General features: G+C 38.4%; 1 long non-coding RNA gene across 1 annotated transcript in view; it reads left to right on the plus strand.

Annotated features, from left to right (window-relative positions):
• Positions 1-18,446, plus strand: part of Gm31706 — a 96,328-nt gene that overhangs the window by 56,897 nt on the left and 20,985 nt on the right. The window contains exon 2 of the long non-coding RNA XR_386198.2: positions 15,535-15,662. This is a non-coding gene — a long non-coding RNA (predicted gene, 31706). The remainder of the gene's footprint in view (positions 1-15,534; positions 15,663-18,446) is intronic.

Raw genomic sequence — 18,446 nt, forward strand, 5'->3', positions numbered from 1 at the left:
TCTATGTAGTACTAGATTTCCTGGAACTCTTTCTATAGACCAGGCTGACCTTGAACTCACAGAGATCTGCCTGTCTCTTCCTCCTAAATGCTGATATTAAAGGTATATACCATCATTACTACTTGGTGGGTTTTTTTTTTTGTTAGTTTTAAAATATTTATTTATTTATTTATTTATTCATTCATTCATTCATTCATTCATTCTATTCTAAGTCTTTGGGCTATCTAGCCTCCAGTTCTTGGTCATAGTGAGTCTATTTTGTAAAATAATTTGAGGAGTATTGGCATTAACTCTTCTTTGATAATCTGGTAAAATTCTGTGCTAAAACCATTTGGTCCTGTTTTTGTTTGTTTGTTCAGTTAGTTTTGTTTTTCATTATTTATCATCTTGGTTGCTAGACTTTTAATGACTTTGTCTGTTTCACAGGGGGTATTAGGTCTGTTTAAATTGCTTATCTCATCTTGATTTGACTTTGGTAAGTGCTGCCTATTGAGAAAATTATCTATTTCTTTTAGATTTTCTAGCTTGGTGGAATATAGATTTTTAAAGTATGTCCTTATAAGCCTCTGAACTTCCTTGGTGATTGTTGCTTTGGGCCCTTTTCATCTCTAATTTTGTTAACTGCATTCTCCTTTCTCTACTTTCAGTTAATTTGGATTACGGTTTGTCAATTCTATTGATTTTCTCAAAGAAACAACTCTTATTTTCTCTGAAGTTTTCATTTTGTTTGTTCTCATTTTATTGATTTCAGGACTGAGTTTAATTATTCCTTCTCATCTACTTCTTTAGGGACCATTTCTTCTTTTTGTTCTAGAAATTTCAGATGTGCTATTAAGTTACTAGTATGAGATCTCTACACTTTTAGTGCTATGAACTTGCCTCTAAGATCTAGCTTCATTTTGTCTGATAAATTTGGGTATGTTGTATATTCATTTTTATTCAATTTTAGAAGCCTTTAATTTCTTTCTTCGTTTCTGTCTTGATCCATTTTTTTTTAATTTAGTAATGAGTAGTTCAGTTTCCATAAGTTTGTAAGATTTCTGTTGTTGTTGGTACCCAGCTTAAATCTGTGGTGATGAGAAGGGATATAAGGTTTAATATTCTTGTATTTGTTGAGACTTTCTTTGTATATGAATATGGGGAAAATTCTGAAGAAAGATCCATGAGGCACTGAGCAAAAGGCATAATCTTTTGTGTTTGGGTGAAACAATCTGTAAATATCTGTTGGATACATGTGGTTTAAAACATGTTAGCATTTCTCTGTTTAATTTTTGTCTGTATGACCTGCCTATTGGCAAGAGTGAGGTATTAACGTCTCCCATGATCAGAGTGCGAGGGTCAATGTGTGATGTAAGCTGTAGAAGTGTTTCTTTTATTAACTTGGATGCCCATTTGTTTGGTGTATAGATATTAAGAACTGCAATGTCCTTTTGTGGATATTTCCTTTGGTGAATATGTAGTGTCCTTCCTATATCTTCTGATTAATTTTTATTTAAAGTTTTTTTTGTCAGATGATAAAATGGCTATATATTAGCTTGTGTCCTAGGTCCATTTGCTTGGAAAATCTTTCTCCATCCTTTACCCCGAGGTAATGTCCATCCTTGATGTTAAGGCATGGTTTCTGGATCTTTGAAGAATGATGGATCCTGTTTTCACATGCAATCTGTTAGTCTGTCTCTTTTTATTGGGGACATTAAAATCATTGATATTGTGAGAGATCAATAATAAGAGTTTGATAATTCCTGTTGTTTTGTGGTTGTGGTATGGGTTTCTCCCACTCCTTTTGATATGCTACTCTGAGATTATTCCTCATGTTTTCTTGGGTGTCTTTGATATTGTCAGTTTGAAAATTTCTTTCTAATACCTTCTGTAGAGCTGAGTTTGCAGATAGATATTGATTACATTTGGTTTTATTGTAGAATTTTTCTTCAGCTATTGTAAGTGAAATCTTGGTTGTGGCCTCTTGGATCATCCATCCAGATGCTTCTGGCTTAAAGTCTCCAGTGAAAAGTAAGGTGTTATTCTAGTAGGTCTGCCTTTATAAGCTATTTGTTTTTTACCCTTTGTTCTGTATGCTTAGTGTTTTGATTATTATGTGCCGAAGAGACTTTCTTCTCTGGTCCAGTCTATATGATTCTTATATCTTGATAGGCAGCCATGTGTTCCCTCATGCTAAGAAATTTTTCTCCTGTAATTTTATTGTAATTATGCTTGGTGCCTTTGACCTGGGTTTCTTCTTTCTCTATTCCTATTATCCTTAGATTTGGTCTTTTCATCGTATTCCAGATTTTCTGGATGACTTATGCAGGATGTTTTGTTATGTATTTAGCATTTTCTTTGACTGAGGTATCTGTTTTTCCTATGGTGTCTTCTATGCCAACTCTTCTCCATTCCATCTCTTCTATTTTGTTGGAGAGGCTTGCCACTGTGGTTTCTGCTCATGTTCCTAAACTTTCTTTTCTAGATTTCCATCAGTTTTGGTTCACTAATTCAATTTCTACTTTTATGTATCTAACTGTTTCATTCATTTTCTTCCACTGTTTGTTTGTGTTTTCATAGATTTCTTTAAGAAACCTATTAGTTTCCTTTTGAAGGGTCTCTATCATATTCATAAAGGCTATTTTAAGGTCTTTGTCTCTTATTCAGATATGTTACAATTCTCAGAATCTATTGTGATAGGTTGCTGAGTTCTAGTGGGGACACATTTTCCTGGCTATTATTGATTGTGCTTTTACACTAGTATCTGTCTGGGTTTGGGATGATTGTAATTCTAGGAGCTGATATCTAGCCTTTCCTTTTTCTTTCTTTCTTTTTTTTTTTTTTGGTGCATATTTTATTCGTTGGTTTTTGTTGCCCTCTCTGGATCTGAGAAGAAGTGGAGGCTGTATGATGCTTGGTATGGAATTCTTCTATGACCATGCAGTCACTGGAGGTTCCATGAAAAATACATTTCTAGGTATTGGGAGCTGATATTTAGAAATGGGGATAGACTGAGGCAATAAATTGAATTGGTCCAAAGAAGGGAAGAGAACCAGGCATTTCACCAGGATCTGATTTGTCCCCTGAGAATGGGGACAGAGAAAGAGAAGAGGCCACAATGAGTTGTTGGGTAAAGAATTTGGGAATGAGACTAGGGTATGGGATTTGCAGAAGAGAAGGGAGAGTAAAGATCTCAAGCCTGTCTCCCTGCTTTGCTGGGAGGGTTCCCAGGAAATGTCTGCTGGAGATAAAGTCTGGGATAACAGGGTGAGTGTGGAGAAAGTTTGGAGAAGAAAGTCTATATGATGTGCTAGACATAGGGCCAGATAGGATGGGGAGGTCCCAGCTGGTGGTCTGCTACAAAGTTGGCGGTGAGACTGGAGTATTGGATTTAGAAGAGAAGAGAGCAGTGAAGAACAGCAATTAGAGTACTTGTTTCTTCAACCAGAGTCTAAAAGGTAGGATCATATAGACTTTTTTTTGTAGACATATCCACTGTCATTTAGCTCGACTTTAATATCTGCAGAATGTTTACTGGTATCTATTATTAGAAAAGAATATACACTATTTATAATATAATATATTATTTAATAGTGGCTGGAATAAATCTCCCCTTTCTTTAATATTCTCTGCATGTACAACATGCCAAAAGTGTTAAAGTGTGTTAAATTGTATAATTATTTTGAGCCTATTAATCTGTTGATTTAACAAATATCTGTTGAGTAATCAAGGTTGTATGTAAGATGTTTTAGATGCATTACGCATGCAAAAGTAAGATATTAAAGGGTGAAGTGAACTTTTGTTTTAGAGTTTCATTGCTGTGAAGAGACACCATGAGCAAGTCAACTCTTTTAAAGGACAACATTAATTGGGGCTGGCTTATAGATTAAAGGTTCAGCCCATTATGATCAAAATGGGAAGCATAGCAGCATCCAGATAGGCATGTCACTGCAGAAGGAGCTGAGGGTTCTACATCTTGTTCTGAAGATTGCTAGGAGAAGAATTCCTCTCAGGTAGGTAGTAGGAGGCTCTCAAAGCCCCTCCCACAGTGACACACTTCATCCAATAAGACCAGACCTAATAGTAACACTCCTTGTGCCAAGAATATTCAAACCACCACAGCTCCAAAGGCAGAGTAATAATTCATGCTGAGAAAGGATCACCCCAGAAAGAGAAGAATTTCCATGGGAACTGGAGTACTATTCAGCTATTAAAAAGAATGAATTTATGAAATTCCTAGGCAAATGGTTGGACCTGGAGGGCATTATCCTGAGTGAGGTAATCCAATCACAAAAGAACTCAAATGATATGTACTCACTGATAAGTGGATATTAGCCCAGAAACTTAGAATACCCAAGATGTAAGTTACAATTTGCAAAACACATGAAACTCAAGAAGAACAAAGACCAAAGTGTGGACACTTTGCCCCTTCTTAGAATTGGGAACAAAACACCCATGGAAGGATTTACAGAGACAAAGTTTGGAGCTGAGACAAAAGGATGGACCATCTATAGACTGCCATATCCAGGGATCCATCCAATAGTCAGCCTCCAAGTGCTGACACCATTGTATACACTAGCAAGATTTTGCTGAAAGGACCCAGATATAGCTGTCTCTTGTGAGACTATGCCGGGGCCTAGCAAACACAGAAGTGGATGCTCACAGTCAGCTATTGGATGGGTCACAGGGCCCCCAATGGAGGAGCTAGAGAAAGTACCCAAGGAGCTAAAGGGATCTGCAACCCTATTGGTGGAACAACATTATGAACTAACCAGTACCCCGGAGCTCTTGACTATAGCTGCATATGTAACAGAAGATGGCCTAGTAGGCCATCACTGGAAAGAGAGGCCCATTGGACTTGCAAACTTTATATGCCCCAGTACAGGGGAATGCCAGGGCCAAAAGGAGTGGGTGGGTAGGGGAATAGGAGGGAGGGTATGGGGGACTTTTGGTATAGCATTGGAAATGTAAATGAGGAAAATACCTAATAAAAAGTATAAAATAAATAAAGATGCCAAAGAAAATGTCTATCTTAAAAGTAAGAAATCAAAAGAAAAAAAAATCTGATAGAATAAAGAGATTTTAAGTAAAACTGAAGGGGATGGAATCAGAGGAACAAAGTACAAATTAATAACAGCAAGATGTTCTTCAATAACCAAGTAGTCAACAAAGATATTAAAAAGGAAATCAAGTTCTTCGGGAGAGATGAAAATAGGAACATTGTGTACTGGAGCCTATGAGACAGAGCAAAAGCTGTTCTAAGAGAGACATTTATAGCAATAAATGTCTGCATCTAAAGGCATGAAAAGGATCTCTAAGAGAGCTGAGCACACGATGTCTTTGAGTGGCTCAGTGAAGGAGGCCATGGAAACTCCGACTCCCTCCCCCATAGCTCACCATTTACTGTTCTTCTCTGTCCACCGTTATATCCTTTAAAACAAAACAATAAATACAAAGCTCAGAGATCTTACATGAAGTAGTGATGGGCATTACACTTCTAGACAAGCAAAAGCAACACAGTAGAATGGCAAAGACCAAGAGCCAATAAACAAGATGAGAAAATCAGCACTTGGTAAATAACATGAGTTAATTTTTTTTTTGAAAAACAAAAGCCCCCAAACCAAACAAGTTGTTTGTAAGACTGTGAACAAAAGTAAAAATAAAATCAGATGGAGACAATAGACATTACAATTGATACCAAAGAGATACAAAACATTATAGAAACTTACAAAAAAATCACACACCAACACATTGGATAGTTTAGATGAATGAATGAATTATTAGACACAAATAACCAAGTACAACAACAAAAATAATAAAGGTAAAATCAATAGTTTAATGCTATGTAGGAGAAAATTCACCAACAAATTTCTCATTAAAAAAAAAAAAAAAACGGGGGCTTGATAGTTTTATTGATGAGTTCAGTTGAACATTTAGTACCAATCCTACTCAAGCTCTATTAAATATGCCCTCTTTGCAAATTACATAAAATGACATTTATTTTGGATATTATGTTCCTGTATATACTCTATTTGTTTTATGATATTTGTTGCTATGCAAAGGCCATGATTTCAGTTCTTGCTGGTTAATATTCTTAAGGCACATTTTTGGTATTTGGTGGAACAGAGAATGCTTTATTTTTATTTATGTTCCAAAAGTCTTCTAACTCTTCTTGCAAATCTGTTTTACCAGTAAGTCTTTTACCAGTATTTCTAAAACACTTCACTATTCCCTTAGCAAAATGTATGTGGTAGAAATGGAGATATTGATTATAATTCTCATTGAGGTTTTTGATTATAAGAAGTTTGTTATCTCTATAATGAGTGTTACCTCTTGACTATTGGTTTGGCACACACACCCAATTATATGCATATTTTTATTATGAAAGTTCAGATAGTAGAGTATGTTAGCATAACAATCTAATATGGGCCAGTGAGATATTTTTCCACATTTATGGTAGGCAATTTGAAATTTATATATATATATATTGACTACTGAGTAGCCTTACATAAGAATGTATTTCTTCTTATCACTAATGACATAATACCGATTTCTATTTGGCTAATTTTTTTTGTAGTGCTGGTGACTTACAGTTTCTATTCTATTTGTTTTTTTTTCACTGATTTCCATTTTTTTGTTTGTACAAAGGAATTTTTTTGGCCAGAAACAGAATTATATAAAAACAAAATAGTTTGCATGCTTTAGTAACTCTTAGGACAGTGTTATGCAATTAATTTCAATGTTAATTTTTCCTTCTGGCATGAAAATTTGCCTGAGAGATGTTTCAGAAATAAGTTATTCTGATGAGGTAGGAGGGGACCTGATATCTGAGGAGGCATGAGCAAGCACCTGCTCATCCCAATTAGGGCAGTTATAGCCCAAAGTCGCATTCCATTCTAGTCTAGCCTGCTGAAGCAATGAGTTGATTGGGCTCACTTATAGGAGAATGGGTAAAGAGTTACTTATAATAACATGAGCCCCACTTACAACAGCTATGTCATCAAAAACTCTCACACCAACATTGCTGATGGTATCCCCATATCTGCATAGCTGAAATTCCCCCTTAAGATTTCCCATGAAACCACATACATCTGGGACAGAATTATGCACAGCTAGGGGGATAGAAGAATGTGCAGGAGGGAGGAAGTGACTGGAATCTCAGCGGAGAGTCTCAGGACCCTCTCAGACAGAACCCTGTGAGCGAGCATCAATATGCTTTACATTACCTTGTGACTTTTCAGTAATACATGTTATTCTTACTAAGATGGAAATGGCTGTTATACTGGAGGACATCTTTCTACAATATTTTTTAAATTTTCTGATCAAGGCTCAGTTTAATAGTCAGCACTGCGTTTATATAGGGAAAGTCCACAGCCCCATCCTTGGTTTCAGCTGGATTGTGTTGCAAAGCAAGCTCAGTGGGCAGTCTATTCCTGTAGGAAATTGAAGGTGCAGATGACTCCACCAAGGTCTATTTAACCTGCTCAAGGCTGGGGGAAGGGCACAATTCCCCCTTTTTTTGTTTTTTAAAGATGAACTTGACTGGTATACAAGATTTAATCCTATCTAGGGTAAAGAGTGGCCAGGTGACCATGCCTGTCTTAGGTAAATTTCTATATTGCTCCTTCTTACCCATCAGGGGAAACAAACATAGTGTTGATGTATGTCTCTGTCTTAGGTTGATAAGAGCACAAGAGTACTCTTACCTGTCTCTGACTACCAGCCTTCTATAGCATACTCTTTCCTATTTAGACCAAAGCCACATAGGACATATGAATATGCAATCAATGCATTTCTTCATATTGATGAATAACTGCCATGGTGAATAGCTGAGCTTGCTGAAAGTGATCCTGTATGAAGGCAACCAATCCATTTAAGATACAAGAGTTAAAAGCAACAAGATTATAATTAACGGTCCAAGTATTGTAGAAATTAAAGTTGCAAGTCATGAGGAAGTGGAGAATTGGGATTCAAACCATCCCTGATCCCGTCCTTTTCTCTTTTCATTTTGGCTAATCCTTCTTGAACTTTAGTTATTTCTACATTTTTAGAGGATATATTATACATCATTTACATTTTATGGGTCTTCTTATTTTATTTTATGTGACATTATCATTTATTTATTCTCATTTATTTTTATTGAGATATGTTTAGAAGCATAATAGTTGTAAATTAAATTTGAATAAGATAGTTCTGGGCTTAAATAATAGCCTGATAACTCTCTCTCTCTCTCTCTCTCTCTCTCTCTCTCTCTCTCTCTCTGTGTGTGTGTGTGTGTGTGTGTGTGTGTGTTGTATAGGAAGCAATAATCAAACTCAGTGTCTTGTGCATGCTAGATCCTAACACTCTATCTCCTGATGCAGCTCTCTATTTCTTTCTAATCAACAAGTAACCAATATGTTATTTATTTTTTCCAACCCATTTTCTGGTATATAAAAATGAGGTTAATCATATCAGGTTTATAAAATTGTAGTGAAATATATTGATTGAAAAATGAGTAAAAAATGGCTTTGTACCTGAAAATAGAAACTAATAATACTTATTGAATGCTGTGCTATTATTATTACTCTAGAATTATTGCTGGGGAAGAGATTAAAAATTCAACCAAAGCATGGAAAAAGGCACCATACCTGACAAAATGCATTCTTTAAGCTTTTACAGAGAATGGGGGACAAGGGTTATTTCTGAAAATAAACAAGAACATATTTTTATTTGAGGAGAAAAGGAGGAACACTCCACCAAAGGTATAAAAACATTAAAATATGTCTAAAGTTAAAGATAGCCATAGCAGCTAGCATTGACTTTCTCTAACATGAAAGATAAGTGTCATTCATATACAAAGAAGACACAAGTTTGTGCAAGGATGTTTTTCTCTTTCCAAAGGCCATCCATACATACATGTGTTCAACCCCTATTCAGAGCAGTATGGCTTGAATATTTATTATGCAGCAAGTGAAATGTAAAGCACTTTATATACTTTATGACCAGGGCTCAGTGTTGGCCCACCCCAACATCTACCCCATCTAAGAACTGATGAAGCACATATGAAAGACTCAGTCCTACAGATCCAAAGCTGTAGTATTTCCAGTACATAGGGCAACAACAGGATATCCAAGAGGAGTCCAAGTGAGGATCCAGTATTGATAATGTAACAGAAGCAAGAGGCCTTGAAACAGACCAGTGACTCAGTGAAATGAGTATTTGCAAATAAAGTGTGGACAGAAGGGTATAGTGTACAACATACCGAGACACAGTATAACATCCACTATATGATGTCTTTCTTTTGGTTTGGAGCTTGCAGGGGCAGAGGGCAGGTATTGAGGAAATGAGCAGATGAATGAGATTGGGGAGCATGATTCTAAATTCACAGAGAATTAATAAAAGTTAAATAAAAAGACATGAAATGCAAATGACACCAAGAGGTAAGAGCACATGGCTACGGATTGAAAATATTTGAGAACTTGAATATTTCACGATCTTGTAATAAGCCTTTGTATGACAGATAATATAAAAACGTTAACACCTTCTCCCAAAGGAAGGGAATAAAATAATATTATAGAGTATTTCACTTGAACTAGGGACTTTTCTAGGTATAGTGGCAGGGTCAAACAAACAAACCAATCAACAAAACCAGTATGAAAGATAGGAAAGAAGCAGATAGAAGAACCCTGGGAGTATAATGCAGGGTGTAGGTCAGCCTAAGTTAGAGAGAAGATGTTGCTGAGATGCTACTTCTCTGAGTGACCAAGTGATGGGGTGAAGCATAATTTCTGAGATTCTTTCAAGAAGGAGAGCAAAGCCTCCTGTTGAGCAGACAGAGACTTCACAGTGACTAGGAAAGTCCAAATGTGTGGGAGCCAAAGAAATACTTATGAGACTGCTCTTCTAACTGTCGCACCTAAGACAAGATAACTAGCTCAAATGTAAAACAAGATGTCTATATAACTTACAGAACCTGACAAGTCTTCCTGAGTTCTTATAGCAGCTGGATATTGCTATGGTTTGCCCTCTCAAGCAGATGTTTTCAGAGACACCTTGATTTCATCAACTAGAGGAAAGTACGGTCTCATAGTCATCATGGCTTATCAGTCACGATTCAGCTTGGAATACACAGTGTGTTCACATCAGCATCATTAAAGAGGATTTCTAAAGGGGTATAATTTAAGAAATGGGAGTGGTTAGGAATACAACTCCGGATAATGTTTTACTCAAGCTAGTGACAGTAGAAACCTTTCCTCCTTCTGGGGCTCAAGGAGCAAAAGAAAGAAGCCAATCCTGAAGGAAGAAGAGTTATGTTGGGAGGCTCTGTGACTACATGCTCTACCCTCTGGAGAGGAAGCATGAAGATGATTACTACAATCTTACTTTTCTCCAGGATTTATGCTCTTCTGCTGGGACTCTATCTGCAAACCCTAACCAGAAGCAGAAAGCAGAAAGCAGAAAGCAGAAAGCAGAAAGCAGAAAGCAGAAAGCAGAAAGCAGAAAGCAGAAAGCAGAAAGCAGAAAGCAGAAAGCAGAAAGCAGAAAGCAGAAAGCAGAAAGCAGAAAGCAGAAAGCAGAAAGCAGAAAGCAGAAAGCAGAAAGCAGAAAGCAGAAAGCAGAAAGCAGATGCAGTACAAAAAGACAGGCTTCTAAGAGTAGAGCATGGGTGGACACAAGTGTAGAGAGCAGAATGTACATATAGGAGATGTGCTGTTGCATTATAGCCTGGCCTCTTTTCCCCTTTAATTATAACTGTTTTACATGTACATGCTATCTTTTCCATAATGCATTTGCCTCCTTGGTTCTGAGGCAGGAGAGCTGCCCACCTGGTTTGTTTATAGACATCAATGGTGCATAACTCTTCTCTTTCTTTGAGCCATGTGTAGGTGGTTTGAATAGACTAGTATCCCTTGGTGTGGTGTAAAATGTGGTTTGTAATTACTATTTTTTTTTCTTCACAGTAATTTCATTAATCATGTTTTCCAGGTTCTGCCTAGGACATTGCATGCTATTTTGTCATCTTAATTTTGCAGATGTAGCCTTGTGAGCAGCTGCTAATGTAATTTTCTGATGCTACCACAGAGGTAGCTGTAGCACTGTCGAAATTCTCCCTAGCCTGAGATGATGGCAGGAATGACCTGCTAACTAGGAAGTGTGCCTGTTTATCCTCACACTTAGAATACATTATTTTAAAGAATAAAAAACAAACAAAAACAAAACCAAAACCAAAAAAACCTAAAGCTACCCAACTTTAAGTGAACTTTCATCCTGATGCAGAATGATGCACTGTGGGCCTAGAATAGCCAGTGTTGACTCAAAATTAGAGCAACTTCACAGTCTGAGCTCACTAGTATTTTCTTGTGGAGGACTCAAAAGGCTCAGAAAATGTTAGAGTAGATGTGCATAAAGTTCCTGTCCCACATAGAATCAGTTGATAGTTGTTGGAGGGGTACTCTTCTTTGGTACTGTTGCCACCTGTAAGTTGCCCATGATTCTTTATGTAACACCATTTAATTATATTGGTTCACCAATCTAGACTTGGGGGAAATCATTTCTTTGGTCTCCATTAGGACCCTATCTGTGTACAAAGATGTTTGCTTATGTCACCTCAGGAAAAGTCCTTCCGTGCATCCTGATCTCCCTCAGGGGATAAAAGCAAGTGCCCAGGTTCATAATGCATATGGCTACAAATGGCTGTAATCTTTGTACATTTTAGTAAAGAATTTTACTTTGGTGTCTTCCATGTTCTATGTCTCTTGCAAATCATACCATTGTCAATCTATGCTCTCTTGCGTTTACTCATTTATGTGCTCTTTCAAGAAATATTTTTGAGTGTTTGTTAGATGTCAAATACTGTACCAGGTGCCAGGAATATTATAGTACTAATATTGCAATGTCATACCAATGCTTTAAAATCCTAAGGAGATTCCATTATCATATCAATTAATAGGGGGAATCTCATACTATTGATTAAGATTAGCTAAGGTTTCAGTGGATAATGCTCAAGGGTTTATTTCTTATACCCTTATAGCTTTGCCTTCATGAGTTACTTTGCCTTTAGCTACATAGCTAGAAAAGAGTCTGTAGAGATCTCTCTTAGTGTTTCAGATAAGACTTGTACCATCACTGATAGCCAGTGTAGCAATGCTAGTCACAAAGTCCAGTGCTACAGCAAGATGGCTGGAAACTTTGGAGATCTTTGGTACAGGGGTAAACACATTGGGTACCAAGTTTAAGTACATGCATGAAGATGAATTGTTTAAGCTAGGATGGTAAGCGTGAGGGCAGTGTAGGAGTACTGTATGAAATGCATTATCAACAGAAGGAGCTGCATACATGGAGATAGTGAGGTAGGGAGGAACATGATACATCTGAGGGGCTGAAGAACCACTCATGGGGCTGAGCTGTAAAGAGAAAGAAGAGTGATGGTGATAATGCACATTGGAAAAGTGGGCAGAAGGCAGTATGTGGGGTCAGATTATTCAGGTAATGCTAAGAACTTTCAATCTTCTGCACATGATGAAATATAACATGATTTTAAGCATGGTAGTGATGTTGTTCCATTTTCTTTCAGCCATATAAACAGAAAAAACATGGAGATTGCTCTTTGTTAAAAATTGTTTCAAGTTGACATTGTGAATGCTATATAGAGAATTTATGAAGAGGTCAGGAACTTGTCTTGGGTAGCTATTGCAATAGTTTGCAGAAACCAAGCAGACATTATCGTAGCTATGGTAATAGAAGGTGTGGGTCTTAGTCTTTTATATCTCCTCAGGATCCATGTGGAAAATCTGGAAACCCTAGGTAGCAGTATTCTGGACACTTACTAAGTGGGGCCTAGTAAGTATCCTAAGTATCCTTGGATCAATGGTGGCATGCTTTTGAAGGGGATTAGGCCATTTTATTCTCTCTCTCTCTCTCTCTCTCTCTCTCTCTCTCTCTCTCTCACACACACACACACACACACATATGTTTGTGTGTGTGTGTGTGTGTGTGTGTGTGTGTGTGTGTGTGTGTGTGTATGTGATTTTAAAGGAGAATCTTGGCCTGTCCCTTTTTTCTACTTTCTGTCTGGCCTTGTGCGCATTCTCATTCCCACACACTCCTACCACCCTCATATTGACTCTCAACAGAGTTACACCACAATATTTATGTTTTCAACTTGTAAAACTGTGACCTAAATAGACTTCTTTTTTAAATGAAGTTAGCTGACTCTGATATTTCATCACACTGATACGAAGCTGCTAATAAGGAGCAATAAAAAGAAAAGAAATGGATATAACTGAGGAATCTAAGATATAGACTAAAGGGTGCGAGTGGTTAGATGGGGAGGGTATAACAGTTGTTCTTTTATAGGAACAATGTCAGAGGTAAGAAGGCTAGAACATATCAATCAAGTGTTAGTTGTGATGAGTTGTCACATGCTCAGCCTGAAAGCAGGTGGAGGAGGAGCCATTTGTTAGATGTGTAATTGGGAGATGGGTGCTTCTTGATTTATAGTTAGTCATCAAAACCATAGTCATCGGTGAGAGGTAGGATTGCTCACTGGTATTCTGAGAAACCTAATGGTCAAAGTTGCAAGAGTTGAAGGAGGGATGTACCAAGATGTGAGAGCAAAGACCTGTAGACTGTGGAGAAAGTGCAAAGAGTGTACAGCGGAGGAAGCAAAGGGAAGCCTCCCTGTTAGACAGGCAGGAGTCATGCAATGTCCTTAGATCAGGCTGGTAAATGCCCTAAGTGACATCAGCAGAGCTAGAGTAGCTTGGCAGACAGTGACTATGCAGTCAGCATAGGAATTGACTTTCTCTACATCCCATTGGATTCTGGGAGCAGTTCTACTATTACAGTCAACAACAACGGTGGCACATATTTCAGGAAGCATTCTCTATTTCAGAACAGTGTTTAATAGAATTGGAATTGTAACTGTCTCAGTACATAACAGACTCTCATACTAGCTGTAGAATTCTATGTTGAATATTGGCAAATAGTGCTTTTTAGAGGTTTTTAGAAAATGTTGTATCATAATCATGATATGCAAACTGTTTTATGTTCTTAATATGCTTTTAATTGGTCCCAAATTTGTTGCTTCTATGTTGCATTTCTGTTAAAATTACAGTGTGCAGAAAAACAGAGAGGCTAGGCTAGCAGACATTATCAAAAGGATGAGCTGGAGGGATAGCCCTGTGGGGCAAAATTAATTATGCACAACCTGGATAGGAAGATAAGCGTGGGAGCTTAATGATCCTGGTTTTGTGACTGTAAAGAAGTGTTGAGAGAATGCTGACTGGTGGCTTTTCATCTTCATGGAGGATCACTGTGAGAACCAGGTTAGATTTTCTGCAAGAGATAAGTTGTTTTATTTTTGAGAATATAATTACATCATCTCTCCATTTCCTTTCCTTCCTCCAAACCCTTCTATATCCCCCTTGTTCTCTTTCAATTTCATGACCTCCTTGTTCATTAATTGTTATTGCACATAATGTATGTACACACACACACACACACATATACACACACACACACACACACATACACACACACGCACACACACACACGCACACGCACACGCACACGCACGCACACACACACACACACACACATACACACACACCATTAACCTGTTTACTCTATATAATGTTTTGAATGTTTTCAGGGCTGACCACTTGGTGTTGTGTAACCAGTTGTTGTGTTCTTCTCTGCGATCTCTGGGGAAGACTATTTCTCACACTCCCAACATTACTTAGTTGCCTGTAGTTCCTAGTGTAAGGTTGAGGCCTGGAGGTCTTTTCCCACATACCTTAGTGTGTGCATTGCTGTTGTCCCTCCTTCTCAGCTTATGTTTAGGTGATGAGATTTTATGAGTGTAGCTTTTTACTTTACTAGGATACACAGCTGTACACAAAGCAACATCCCTGGTCCTCTGGCTCTTAAAATATTTTCATCCCTTCTTTAGCTGTGTTTTCTCAAGCCTTAGGGGCAAGAGCTGTTCTGTAGGTATATCCATTGGGATTGGGCTCTACAACTTTACATTTTTATTGCTTGTGGTTTTCTTTAATTATCTGCTGTGGCAAAGAAGTTTCCTTGATGAGGGCTGAGGATTACACTTACCTGTGGGTATGGGAACAGATATTTAGCGTGTAGTTGGTGGTTATAATGGTTTAATAAAGTGTAAGTTGTGGGTCTTCTCTAAGACCTATGACATCAGTTGCCTGGTTAGTTGGCTTGTTTTCCAGCAATGCTGTTTCCCTGCTGTTGAGTGAGTCTTATATTTTTCCTTGAACTTTCTCCAAGCCCCAGTTCTCTCCCTCATTCCCTGCTTACCTCTGGAGATCCCCCCCCCAAATCGTCTTCCTTCTATGTTCATATCACATGTATTCTATTACCAATGCTTTCAATCATATGGTCTCCTTTCTAGTTTTGTGACAGCAGTACACATACATACAAATTCAATAACTAAAGTCTAGGATCCACATATGATAGTAAATATGGTGAATTTGTCATTCTGAGTCTTAATTGTCTTCTTTCAACTAGTTCCTAATTTCATTCATTTTCTTGCAAATGTCAAAATTTCAGGTTTCTCTATGGATGAATAATGTCTCCAGTGTACGTGTATCATATTTTCTTTGCCCATCCGTTTGTTGATGGAAAACTGATTCCACTTCGTATCTGTTGTGAATAGTATATATCAATGCCATGAATACGTAAGTATCTTGACAAAAATATTTTTTTATTTTGAAAGTATTCCTTTTATGGATTTTTTTTTTTTTTACTCAATCTTATTGTTTACTTATTTACTTTACATCCCACTCACTGCCCCCCTCCTGGTCATCCTTCCCACAATCCTTCCTCTATTCCAACCAAAAAAAAATTTAAAACAGACTTGATTGATTTCTAAGACTTAAAGATGAAAGAAGCAATGTGGGCTACATAGCAGAAACAGAGAACAAACTCAAATGCTCAGGCTTCTGCTGGTAGTCTATCTAGGTGCAGTTCATGGGCCCTCTACTAACTCCTTTTCATTGACTCTGGCCACTGCTATTCCAAAACAAAAGTCCCCTTCCTCCTGTCCACTCTACCTGGGTCTAGGTCTCCAACCCATTTCAATCCACTTTGTGTGGAAGCAATAAACAAGTCACTGACCCAACTGTAGAGCCTTTGCTTCCCCTGTGTGTATTGCATCTGCTTTTCTTTGCAGAGTCAGAGCACACTTCAGCACTTTGTTTTGTGGTTTGGATATGTAAAATCCTGGCCCGTGGATGGCCTTATAATTTTGAGATGGTATATTATTCTTAAATCTCCAAGGACTCCCCAACCAAATTACTAATCAGATTTAGGTGTCAAAGTATTTGTGCTTTCTTCTCCTTAAATCACTTTCTACCACTTTTGATAAGTGGAAAATTTGTCTCCAAAAAAAAAAAATATGTATGCGTCTGAGATTTTAGAGGTTAAACAACACCAACAAAAATTCCCCATTATGTTAATACCGGGGTACAGCACAGTCTACCATATGGCAACGCTCAGCGGAGGAGAATGTGCAGACTAAAGTATTTTTATACAAAGATTTTTCTAGAGGAGTTGGGGAGGGCCTAAAGGGAGGAGACTTCCTAGGTGCCACATACACCAGTCTTCATGTCCTGCTAATGTCTCCCTAATGTTCCTTCAATTTATTTTTCAGTTTCTATCGAAAGGCAGGTTACACTATTTTTGCATTCTTAAATCCTAAGTGTGAGTGGCAAGGGAGGGTCCTCATTCACAGATGCTGGCTGCAGTCACTGGATGGGAGTATCAATGCGAAGAAGCTAGTGAGAACAGATACTCAAGGGCAGACAGAGATCTAGATAAATACATTGGAGGGGTGGGTTTTCCATGGAAACAAAGTCAGAAGATAGGTACTTAAAGATAAAACTCAAAAGGCATCATGGCATTAGAATGAGTAGACCACACAGCCTGTAGTGGAATTTTAGGCAGCCATGGGGGTAGGGGTGGGGGAAGCATGGCTCAAGTTCTAAAGACAGAGGGTTTTAAAGTATTCTTTTTTAATTTTTAGAAACCATTTTAATATTTTATATTCTTTGTTTTTATTTATTTGTTTATTTTATACTCTATATTTTATTCCCCCCCGACCTCATCCACCCTCCTACTGCTCCACATCTCATACCTCCTCCCCACCCCCTGTCTCTATGTGGATGTCCCCATGCCCAAGCCCACCTGACCTCTAAACTCCCTGAGGCCTCCAGTCTCTTGAGAGTTAGGTGCATCATCTCTGAATGAACACAGACCCGGAAGTCCTCCACTGTATGTGTGTTGGGAGCCTCATATCAGTTGGTGTATGCTGTGTGTTTGGTAGTCCAGTGTTTGAGAGATTGTGAGTGTCTGGATTAATTGAGATTGCTGGTTCTCTTACAGAATGGCTTTTCTCCTCAGCTTCTTTCAGCACTTCCTAATTCAACCACAGGGGTCAGCTGCTTCTGTCCATTGGTTGGGTGCAAATATCTGCATCTGACTCTTTCAGCTGCTTGTTGGGTCTTCCAGAGGGCAGTCATGCTAGGTCCCTCTTTGTGAGCATTCCATAGCCTCAGTAATAGTGTCAGGCCTTATGACCTCCCCTTGAGCTGGATCCCTCTTTGGGCCTGTCCCTGTTTCCTTAGGCTCCTCTCCATTTCCATCCCTAAAGTTCTTTCAGACAGGAGCAAATATGGGTCAGAGTTCTGATTGTAGGATGGCAACCCTGTCCCTCACTTGATGTCCTGTCTTCCTGCTGGAGGTGAGCTCTATAAGTTCCCTCTCCCTGCTGTAGAGCATTTCATCTAAGGTCCCTCTCTTTGAGTCCTGAGAAATCTCTCACCTCTCAAGTCTCTGGTGCATTCTGGAGGGTCCCTCCAACCTCCTACCTCCCAAGGTTGCCTGTTTCTATTCTTTCTGCTGGCCCTTAGGGCTTTAGTCCTTTTCACCCCACCCAATACCAGACCAGGTTCCCCTCTCCACCCCCTCCCATCCATTTTCCCTCCCAGGTCCCTCCCTCCTTCCCTCCCTTCCTCCCTTTCTGTGATTGCTTTCTTCTCTCTCCTAAGTGGGACTAAGGTGTCCTCACTTGGGCACTTCAGCTTGTTGAGCTTTTTTAGTATTGCAGACTGTATCTATGGCTAATATCCACTTATTAGTGAGTACATACTATGCATCTCCTTTTGGGTCTGAGTTACTTTACTAAAGATGATATTTTCTAGTTCCATCCATTTGCCTGCGAAACTCCGGATGTCCTCATATTTAATAGAAGAGTAGTATTCCATTGTGCAAATGAGCCACATTTTCTGTATCTATTCTCCTGTTATGCGATATCTAGGTTGTTTCCAGATTCTAGCTATCACAAATAAGGCCACTATGAACACAGTGGAACAAGTGCCCCTGTAGCATGGTGGGGCATCTTTAGGGTATATTCTTAAGAGTGGTATAGCTGGGTCTTCAGGTAGATCTATTTCCAATTTTCT

This window comes from Mus musculus, chromosome 18 (assembly GCF_000001635.26).
Source record: "Mus musculus strain C57BL/6J chromosome 18, GRCm38.p6 C57BL/6J".
NCBI lineage: Eukaryota > Metazoa > Chordata > Mammalia > Rodentia > Muridae > Mus > Mus musculus.